This window comes from Mustelus asterias, chromosome 9, assembly GCF_964213995.1.
Source record: "Mustelus asterias chromosome 9, sMusAst1.hap1.1, whole genome shotgun sequence".
NCBI lineage: Eukaryota > Metazoa > Chordata > Chondrichthyes > Carcharhiniformes > Triakidae > Mustelus > Mustelus asterias.
This window is the reverse complement of record NC_135809.1, coordinates 10,296,239-10,305,379: the sequence shown is the minus strand read 5'-3', so window position 1 is coordinate 10,305,379 and position 9,141 is coordinate 10,296,239. Positions and strand designations below refer to the sequence as shown.

General features: G+C 49.5%; 1 protein-coding gene across 2 annotated transcripts in view; it reads left to right on the top strand.

Annotated features, from left to right (window-relative positions):
• Positions 1-3,925, top strand: part of rassf3 (Ras association domain family member 3) — a 142,219-nt gene extending 138,294 nt beyond the window's left edge. For both annotated transcript variants that reach the window (XM_078219687.1, XM_078219688.1), the window contains one exon: positions 1-3,925. This exon is cut by the window's left edge and continues 568 nt beyond it. The gene's annotated coding sequence lies outside the window, so the exon portion shown is untranslated.
• Positions 3,926-9,141: the final 5,216 nt, after the last annotated feature.

Below are 9,141 nucleotides of genomic sequence, written 5' to 3'. Positions count from 1 at the left end.
AAATAGGCGCTCGGTGGCAAGGTTCAGCCAGCGTCCCCTTTCAAACTGCGCACCCTTTCTGGGCAGCACGAAGGGTAACCTCTTGCGATCTCTCAGGCCGAGAAAACGTACAGGGCGCCATGATTTCTCTTTTTGTTTGTTTGCCGTACTTCAAGATTCAAACCTGACGGATGACACACGCGGACCACTGCAACGGGGTCTTTTAATTTAAAAAAAAAAATGTTTTTTAGACAGGGTGGAAAAGATTGAAAGAATGGGAATGGCCGAAAGATGGAGTGGTAAGAGGGCGTGATTGAGAAAGTGGATGTAGGAGAGGGCGCGAGGGAAGTCGAGATGGTGAGCTGTTAATGATTCTGGATTGGGATAAACGTTCTGAAGGTAAATTTAGGATGTGCTAAAGAATGAGGAGTTAGAGAGAGGTGGGAATGTTACAAGATGTACAGAGAGAGTCAGGTTGGATTTAAAGAAAGTAGCTTAACTTATGTGACACCGCAGATCAGTCATGATCTTGAAATACTTCCATTGTTTGGAAGTCTCAACAGACTTTTGGTCCCGAGGTGCATTGCTTACATCTGAGCAGTGCCCACGGGGTGCCAACTACGCACACCCTGAGCAAATCAGCTGATATCATTATACATGTAGACAGCAGCAATGGCAGGGGCCACTGGTGGCAGAGACTGTCTGTGAGCACTCGAGGCTCCTCCACATTGACTCCCCGTAATGTGCTATTTTTACCCTAATCCTAAGCCAGCAGTGTCCCTAAGAGTCGGTGCAGACTCGATGGGCTGAATGGCCTCCTTCTGCACTGCAGGGAGTCTAAGGCTCGTGGCTTCAGGTTCCCTATTCAGGGATGGGGTTTGGGGTTCGCTGTCGAGGGATGGGGTTTGGGTTCCCTGTTCAGGATGAGACCAAGAGAGTAGGAGTGTGTACTTTGGTTAATGACGGGCTGACATTTGGGGAATAATTGATGGTTGGACCCAGCACAACTGAAGAAGAACCATTTACATGGCGCCTTTCGGCAGAGGAAAACACCCCGATGCACTTTGAAAGGAGTGTTTTTCGAACTGAAACTGTGCTAAAGGAGGAGGCGTTAGGGCAGGTGGCTAAAAGCTTGGTCAAAGAGGTAGGCTTTATGTATGAGAGAGAGAGTTAGAGAAGGGGAGAGGGTGAGGGAGGGAATTTCAGAGCTTGTGGCCTAGTTGGCTGAATAAACAGCCACTAATGGCAGGAGGCAGGGAAGTAGAATAGAGGCCAGAATTGGAGGAACGTGGAGTTCTGGGAGGGTTGGGACTCGAGATGAGATTACGGAGATAAGCATTATGCTGGCCAGATCTTAAAGCAATTGGTTGAAAACGAGGAATTTAGTCATTTCCATCTTCCTGTCATTATGTGTGGATGTTTTGAAGTACAAAAGCTACCAGAGTAACGTGCCATTTAGCCGACCTCCCCAGAATGTCTGCACGAGGCCCTTGAGATGCGGTTCGCTGTCCTGGAACTGAACTGCAAGCGGTTTCTTTGGACTGAGAGTGTGATTCTGCCACATCAGGCTACCCTGATTCCCATCCTCTCACCCCTCGTGGTTCTGCGGCGAAATCCTGAGCACTAAGTTCAGGATTGCCTCTTAAACTGGCGTCCCCGAGGAAAGAAAACATAATCGATGAACAACTAGTCTGAGGTTCTCAACTCCTCCACACCAGACAAACAAAGAACAAAGAACAGTACAGCACAGGAAACAGGCCCTTCGGCCCTCCAAGCCTGTGCCGCTCCTTGGTCCAACTAGACCAATCGTTTGTATCCCTCCATTCCCAGGCTGCTCATGTGACCCTGACACAATGCACAGAAAACCCGTGGGGGTCAAAGTTATCTTTTTTCCTCAGTTACCCCATGTCCAGTCTCAGACGGCCCCGTACTGCATGAGACGATGCTCTCTAATTTGTATTCGAGTGGATACCAAATCCTTTCACAGGCTCCCAAGAGAACCTGTTCCATAGATTGACCACTTGCTGACTGAAGTTTGATTTTGATTTGATTTGATTTATTATTGTCACATGTATTAACATACAGTGAAAAGTATTGTTTCTTCCACGCTATAAAAAAAAGAATACCGTTCATAGAGAAGGAAATGAGAGAGTGCAGGATGTAGTTTTACAGTCATAGCTAGGGTGTAGAGAAAGATCAACTTAATGCAAGGTAGGTCCATTCAAAAGTCTGACAGCAGCAGGGAAGAAGCTGTTCTTGAGTCGGTTGGTACGTGACCTCAGACTTTTGTATCTCTTTCCCGATGGAAGAAGGTGGAAGAGAGAATGTCCGGGGTGTGTGTGGGGTCCTTAATTATGCTGGCTGCTTTGCCGAGGCAGCGGGAAGTGTAGACAGAGTCAATGGATGGGAGGCTGGTTTGTGTGATGGATTGGGCTACATTCACAACCTTTTGTAGTTTCTTGCGGTCTTGGGCAGAGCAGGAGCCACACCAAGCTGTGATACAACCAGAAAGGATGCTTTCTATGGTGCATCTGTCAAAGTTGGTGAGAGTCGTAGCGGACATGCCAAATTTCCTTACACTTCCTATTGTGGAAGTGTTCTTACACAGTTGCGGTGCCCCACTGGACAAGATGAAGTCTCAGTGCCGGCTGTGATATTGAGACTGTACGTTAATCCGGCGTTCCACTTTGCAAACACTCCCAGACTGCGGCCGAAAAGTGAAACACCGCCAACGTTTTAAAACTTTTGGGTTAAATCCGAGCGATAGATGTCGCTTCATGGACCGCGGTGTCAGTCAGATTCATTCCAATCGGGGGGTGGGGCAGGTTGTCGAAAGCATGAGCGCGACGATCCGGGAAATGAAAGGCTGCAACTCGAGTGCTGTGAGAGCTGTTTGATTGCTCGTTGTTCCTTTACTCCTTCCTGTCGTGCACGGAGCTGTTATATAATCTTAAGTGAGGCTGTGTCGTCCCCGTGAATGGCGGATTGTGAGGTGCGGCGAGGGAGGCCAGCGATTGTAACTCTTAGCCAAAGAGCCCAGTGAAGTGTTGAAGCATTTATGGGGCAGGTCTCTGTATTCCTGCTGTATTTAGTGTTATCAGCCAAGGAGAGGGGCATGTGTGCAATAGAGGGTGACGCAGTGTGTGTTTGCTGAGAGGCGGATTTACTAGCACACTTCCTGCTGGATTCTAAAACCAAAGAAAAGTTCTAAGCTGCTCAATTAGGAATGTACGAGCTGGCCATTCAGCCCCTCAAGCCTGCTCTGCATTCAATTAGATTCTAACCCCTGGCTCTCCAATCTTTAGTAGCCTTGACTGAGTGCCTAGACTAGATGCAGCTGTAGGTGCTGCCGTGGTCCGTACCATTTAGTGTCTGTGTGTGAGGGTTTAAACTTTGCGATGTACTTTAACTCCAACTTTAGTCCCAAGCGTGGGTAATAGTTGATCTAAGTTACTGCCACCCAGTGTGGTTTAATCATCCGTTGAAATGCCTTAACTATTCTGCACCTGTTCACCACAGGAGAGTCCAGCGATCTCCCCATCACCCTGCAGATGCAGTTTGACTTCACAACACAGATACAGACCACTCGGGCCGTCAGGTCTATGCTGGTGTTTACGCTGCACCCACCGGCCTCCTTCACGATGGCGCAATGGTTAGCACTGCTGCCTCACAGCGCCAGGGACCTGGGTTCCACTCCTGGCTTGGCACTGTCTGTGCGGAGTCTGCACGTTCTCCCCGTGTCTGCGTGGGTTTCCTCCGGGTGCTCCGGTTTCCTCCCACGCTCCAAAGATGTGCAGGTTAGATGAATCGGCCATGTTAAATTGCTACTTAGTGTCAGGGGGACTAGCTAGGGTAAAAGCATGGGGCTATGGGGATAGGGCAAATTTCCTGTGGGGGTCTCGTTTCAGCAGCTCTTCAAAATTACCTCATTGGCAGCAAAACACTTTGGCGTATTCCAGAGGAGCGGGCGGGAGGGCGAAGGTGGGGGGGGAGAGGGCAGGGGATTCGGGGGGGGGGGGAGACGGTGGAGGGGGGGGGGTGTGGAGGGTGGAGGGGGGGGGGGGGTTTGGCCCAAAGTTATTTGCTCTGTTCCCCACGCTTCTGATCAGTGGATATTTAATGTGTTACTACTGTATTAATCTTCTTCAACCGCTTCCAACAAATGGAATCGTATGAGGAGTTATGCGGGATGCGATTATTTGTGTGATTGCGCAGTCCAAAGATGTGTGGGTTAGGTTGATTGGCCATGCTAAATTGCCAGTTCGTGTTGGGGGGATTAGCCGGGTAAATGTGTGGGGTTACGGGAAAATAGGGCCTGGGTGGGATTGCGGTCAGTACAGACTCGATGGGCCGAATGGCCTCCTTCTGTACTGTAGGGATTCTATGGATACAAACCCCGCTTACAGCAAAAGACCATCCGGAGGTTACGCCGGCTCTAAATGTGGAGGCCCCAGGCTGCAGGAACTTCTATTTGGTGTTTTCACCCTGCAACGAAAGATGGTAATGAACGGTTAGCCAAGAGCCCAGGGCGGTGGTGCTAAAGACCCCTCCCCCGAGTGGATCCATTCCTTCATCCCCTTTGCTGCTGCTTGTAAACTGAATTCCCTTTTCTTCACCCCGCGCCACCCAACTTTAGTAAACTTGAGGGGTGAAAGTTCACGAGGTGGAACCAATCCCATTGGGGGGGGGTTGGTGATCTGCATTTGGACTGTGAAGCCACCGGAACATTAGCCCGGTGGGCTACATACTACTGAGCGCGGAGTGACAAGGGGGCAGGATACTGCTGTTCTGCGATTTGTCATTGCTGTACCAGCTGATACCAAAGGCAAGACTAGGGCACTTTAACGCATCAGGAATCTGCTTGTAGAGTCTTGTTAACCTACCAAAACTTGACAATTTAATTTAGCCGCCCGCTTTCACTGTTTCTCGCCGTGTTGTATTCTTTTAAGAAAGATAAAGCTGCGACCAAAGTTTCCCCCTGTGCTCATTATTATTATTATTATTATTGTGTGCGGCTGCGAGGAGGTGTTTTATTGACACTGTACAAAAGTCTTATATTTTTAACAGCACCCCCTCTGTGACCTTGCCATGAACGATTGAGCAGGGACAGCAGGGTGGCTTTAGTAGTTCCTTTACTGTGAATGATTTTTTTTTTTTAACCCTTACTTGAATGAGTTGCGAAGCACTGTATGGCGAAAAGAGATATTCAGCGAAGATGGGAGCAGGAGGAGGACCTTCGAGGGGGGGGGAGAAGTGCCCCAGGGTGGGGGGGTTTGGGGAGGGGAGGGGGGAAGGGGGTGGGTGAGGAGATCACGTAACGATGGGAGTTTTTAATTTGCCGTTTGTATTCTGTCGGGATTCACAGCACCACGAATTAGTAATTTTGCGTTTGTACTTTATTGTGACTCGCGACCCCCGGAGGACGCTGTGGATCCGGTTTTCCGACTGTAATCGGACACTGACGGATGCGCTGGTGATGCATTTATGGGGTGGGGTGCGGGGCGGGAGGGGAGGGGAGGGGAGGGGGTGGTGATGGAGACCCAAAGGGGAGTTGTGCATCCCATCATCGTAAATTAAAATGCAAATCACTTCGTGTCAAAGTGTGTGTAAGGGTACAAGAACAGACGTGAACCTTTAACCGCGGACATGCAATGTGGAGAAGCACAAAATTCCAGGCGGCGCATGGGATAAAGATTTTTGTTATTGTATTTATACCGATGCGAGTGCAAATTTATTTTTATAGGGAGTTTTATTCTGTTTCCTTTTAAGATATTGAATTTCAAAAATTGCCTCTGTAAATTGTCATTGCATATTTTAATAAAGATGTGATTGGCTGATTGTCCACCTGTGTTTATACAATTCTTATTCCTCGACTTTTCATTCGACTGCCTCTGTAAATATTCAGAAGGTTTGTAATCCTCCCGCCTTCCTGTGAAGGTCTTGGGACAGAAACTGTTGTGGTTTTTTTTTCAGAGACATTTAAGGGTGGCACGGTGGCACAGTGGGTTAGCATTGCTGCCTCACAGCGCCAGGGACCCGGGTTCGATTGCCGGCTTGGGTCACCGTCTGCGTGTAGTTTGCACGTTCTCCCCTGTGACTGGGGTGCTCCGGTTTCCTCCCACAGTCCAAAGATCCTAGAATCCCTACAGTGCAGAAGGAGGCCATTCGGCCCATCAAGTCTGTACCGACCACAATCCCACCCAAGCCCTGTTCCCGTAACCCCGCACTGCTAAACCCCCTGACGAAATGAAAGCAAATGACTGCGGATGCTGGAATCTAAAACCAAAAGAGAAAACGTTGGAAAATCTCAGCAGGTCCGGCAGCGTCTGTAAGGAGAGAGAATAGAGCTGACGTGTCGAGTCCAGATGACCCTTTGTCAAAGCGCCAAATCACCCCGACACTCCGGGTCAATCAACTTTGGACTGTGGGAGGAAACCGGAGGAGAACTGCAGACACCGGGAGAACATGCGAGCTCCGCAGCTGAGGCTGGAATCGAACCTGGGTCTTTGGCGCTGTGAGGCAGCAGTGCTAATCACTGTGCCGGGTTAGGTTGATTGGCCATGCTAAATTGACCTTAGTGACGGGGCATTAGCAGGGTAAATATGTGGGGTTATGAGGATAGGGCCTGGGTGGGATTGTGGTTGGTACAGACTCGATGGGCTGAATGGCCTCATTCTGCACTGTCGGGATTTTATGATTTAGAATTCAAACTGTTTAACATGAATCTGATATTACCGCTTCCTCGCCAACTCCCTCTGCTGGTGCGCATATGTATAGCAGTCTCAAAATCCCACTGTGAGATTTAACCCCAACTCTCACTAAGATCGGCAGGCACCATAGATCCATAGAAACCCTACTGTTTAAAGTTTATTTGTTCGTGTCACAAGTAGGCTTACATTAACACTGCAATGAAGTTACTGTGAAGATCCCCTAGTCGCCACACTCCGGCGCCTGTTCGGGTACACTGAGGGAGAATTTAGCACGGCCAATACACCTAACCAGCACATCTTTCAGACTGTGGGAGGAAACCGGAGCACCCGGAGGAAACCCACACAGACACAGGGAGAACGTGCAGACTCCGCACAGACAGTGACCCGAGGCTGGAATTGAACCCGGGTCCCTGGCACTGTGAGGCAGCAGTGCTAACCACCCTGTATAAGGAGGCCACTCGGCCCATCTAATCTGCACCCACTCTCCAAAAGAGCATCTTAGACAACCCTACATATCTTACCCCTGCACACTTACCACGGCCGATCCACCTAACCAGTTAATCTTTCGACTGTGGGAGGGAACTGGATCACCCGGAGGAAACCCAGGCAGACACGGGGAGAATGTGCAGACTCCACACAGACAGTGACCCAAGCCAGGAATCAAACCCGAGTCCCTGGCGCTGTGAGGCAGCAGTGCTAACCACTGTGCCACCGCGCCGCCCTGGAATAAGAGGATTAATCACTAGAACCTTCCGTTCCTATTGGGTAGCCTGAGTTAGGATTGCAGCTTCCTTTCTGAACTACGTTTCTTTCTGACACAACACCTCTTGCTGGGAACACTGATCATGAAATGAATACTTTGCTCTCCAGGATGCCAAAAGCTTGCAAAGTATTTGCTTTCATTTGTGCACCAGGCCTCCTTTTGCTGAAAGATCAACTGGTCTTTATCTTCCAATAGAGTCACTGGGCAGCACTTGGGTACAGTAACCCCGGCTGATTTATGATCTTCCGGCCCTCCCTCCCGTAAAACCGGACAGACCATGTGGCGTTGACCTGGGCACCGGAAATGACAATGGCAAACTCAGCCTGTCGACCCTGCACCTGGGGACCTGCCTGACCAGCACCTGGGGACCTGTGCCAAAATTGGGAGCGCTGTCTCGCAGCCCCGTTCAGCAACAGCCTGACATGGTCATCCTCACAGAATCGTACCTTACAGATAATGTCCCAGGTTCCATCCCTGGCTATGTCCTGTCCCACTGGCAGGACAGACCCAGTGGAGGTCTGGGTGGCACAGTGGTATACAGTCAGGAGGGAGTTGCCCCGGGAGTCCTTAAAATCGACACTGGACCCCATGGAGTCTCAGATGGGCAAGGAAAACTCCTGCTGATTCCTACATATTGTTCCCTCCTCAGTTGATGATTCAGTATTCCTCCATGTTGAACACCACTTGGATGAAGCAGTGAAGATGACAAGGGCGCAGAATGTATTCTGGGCGGGGGACTTCAATGTCCATCACCAAGAGTGGTTCAGAATGTGGAGTGGCGCTCCTCACGCTATAGGCCCCTGGCGACAGACTGGTGACCTGATCCGGAAATAACTAGCTACGGAATTGGATGCAAATCTGTCTTCGTGCACCATGAGATGTGGGAAGAAAGTTGTATTTGGTATATTGGATTGAGAAATGGCCTGTTTGACCACATAATGGATGTACCTTCCTCGAGCATCTAGTCTGGAGTGTGGCCTGAACCCGGAAGCTTCTGACTCCGAGACAGGTACCCACAGCACCACAAGGCCTCAGGCTATCTATTCGGAAGACAGTAAAGTTGTCAGCGAACATCAAAAGTGAGGAAAAAAAGGGGATCATTTTCCATTTTTGTTTCTGAAATCTGTACTTTTAGTATATTAATGAATTAATCTGTCTCCCAATGGTACTGTGCACTGGGAGTTTTCATTGAGATCAGTACAGTGGCACAGTGGTTAGCACTGCTGTCTCACAGCGCCAAGGACCCGGGTTCAATTCCCGGCTTGGGTCACTGTCTGTGTGGAGTTTGCACGTTCTCCCCATGTCTGCGTGGGTTTCCTCCGGGTGCTCCAGTTTCCCCCACAGTCCGAGAAACGTGCTGGTTAGATGCATTGGCCGTGCTAAATTCTCCCTCAGTGTTACCCGAACAGGCGCCAGAGTGTGGTGACTGGTGGATTTTCACAGTGACTTCATTGCAGTGTTAATGTAGGCCTACTTGTGACATGAATAAATAAACTTTAAAACTTTACTTTGCATAAACAACAACAACTTACATTTTAATCACACCTTTACGATGTATTTTTGTTTTATTCATTTGTGGGACATGGGCGTCGCTCGCTGGCCAGCATTTATTGCCCATCCCATGCCCTTGAACTGAGTGGCTTGCTCGGCCATTTCAGAGAGGTAGAGAGTCAACCACATTGCTGTAGA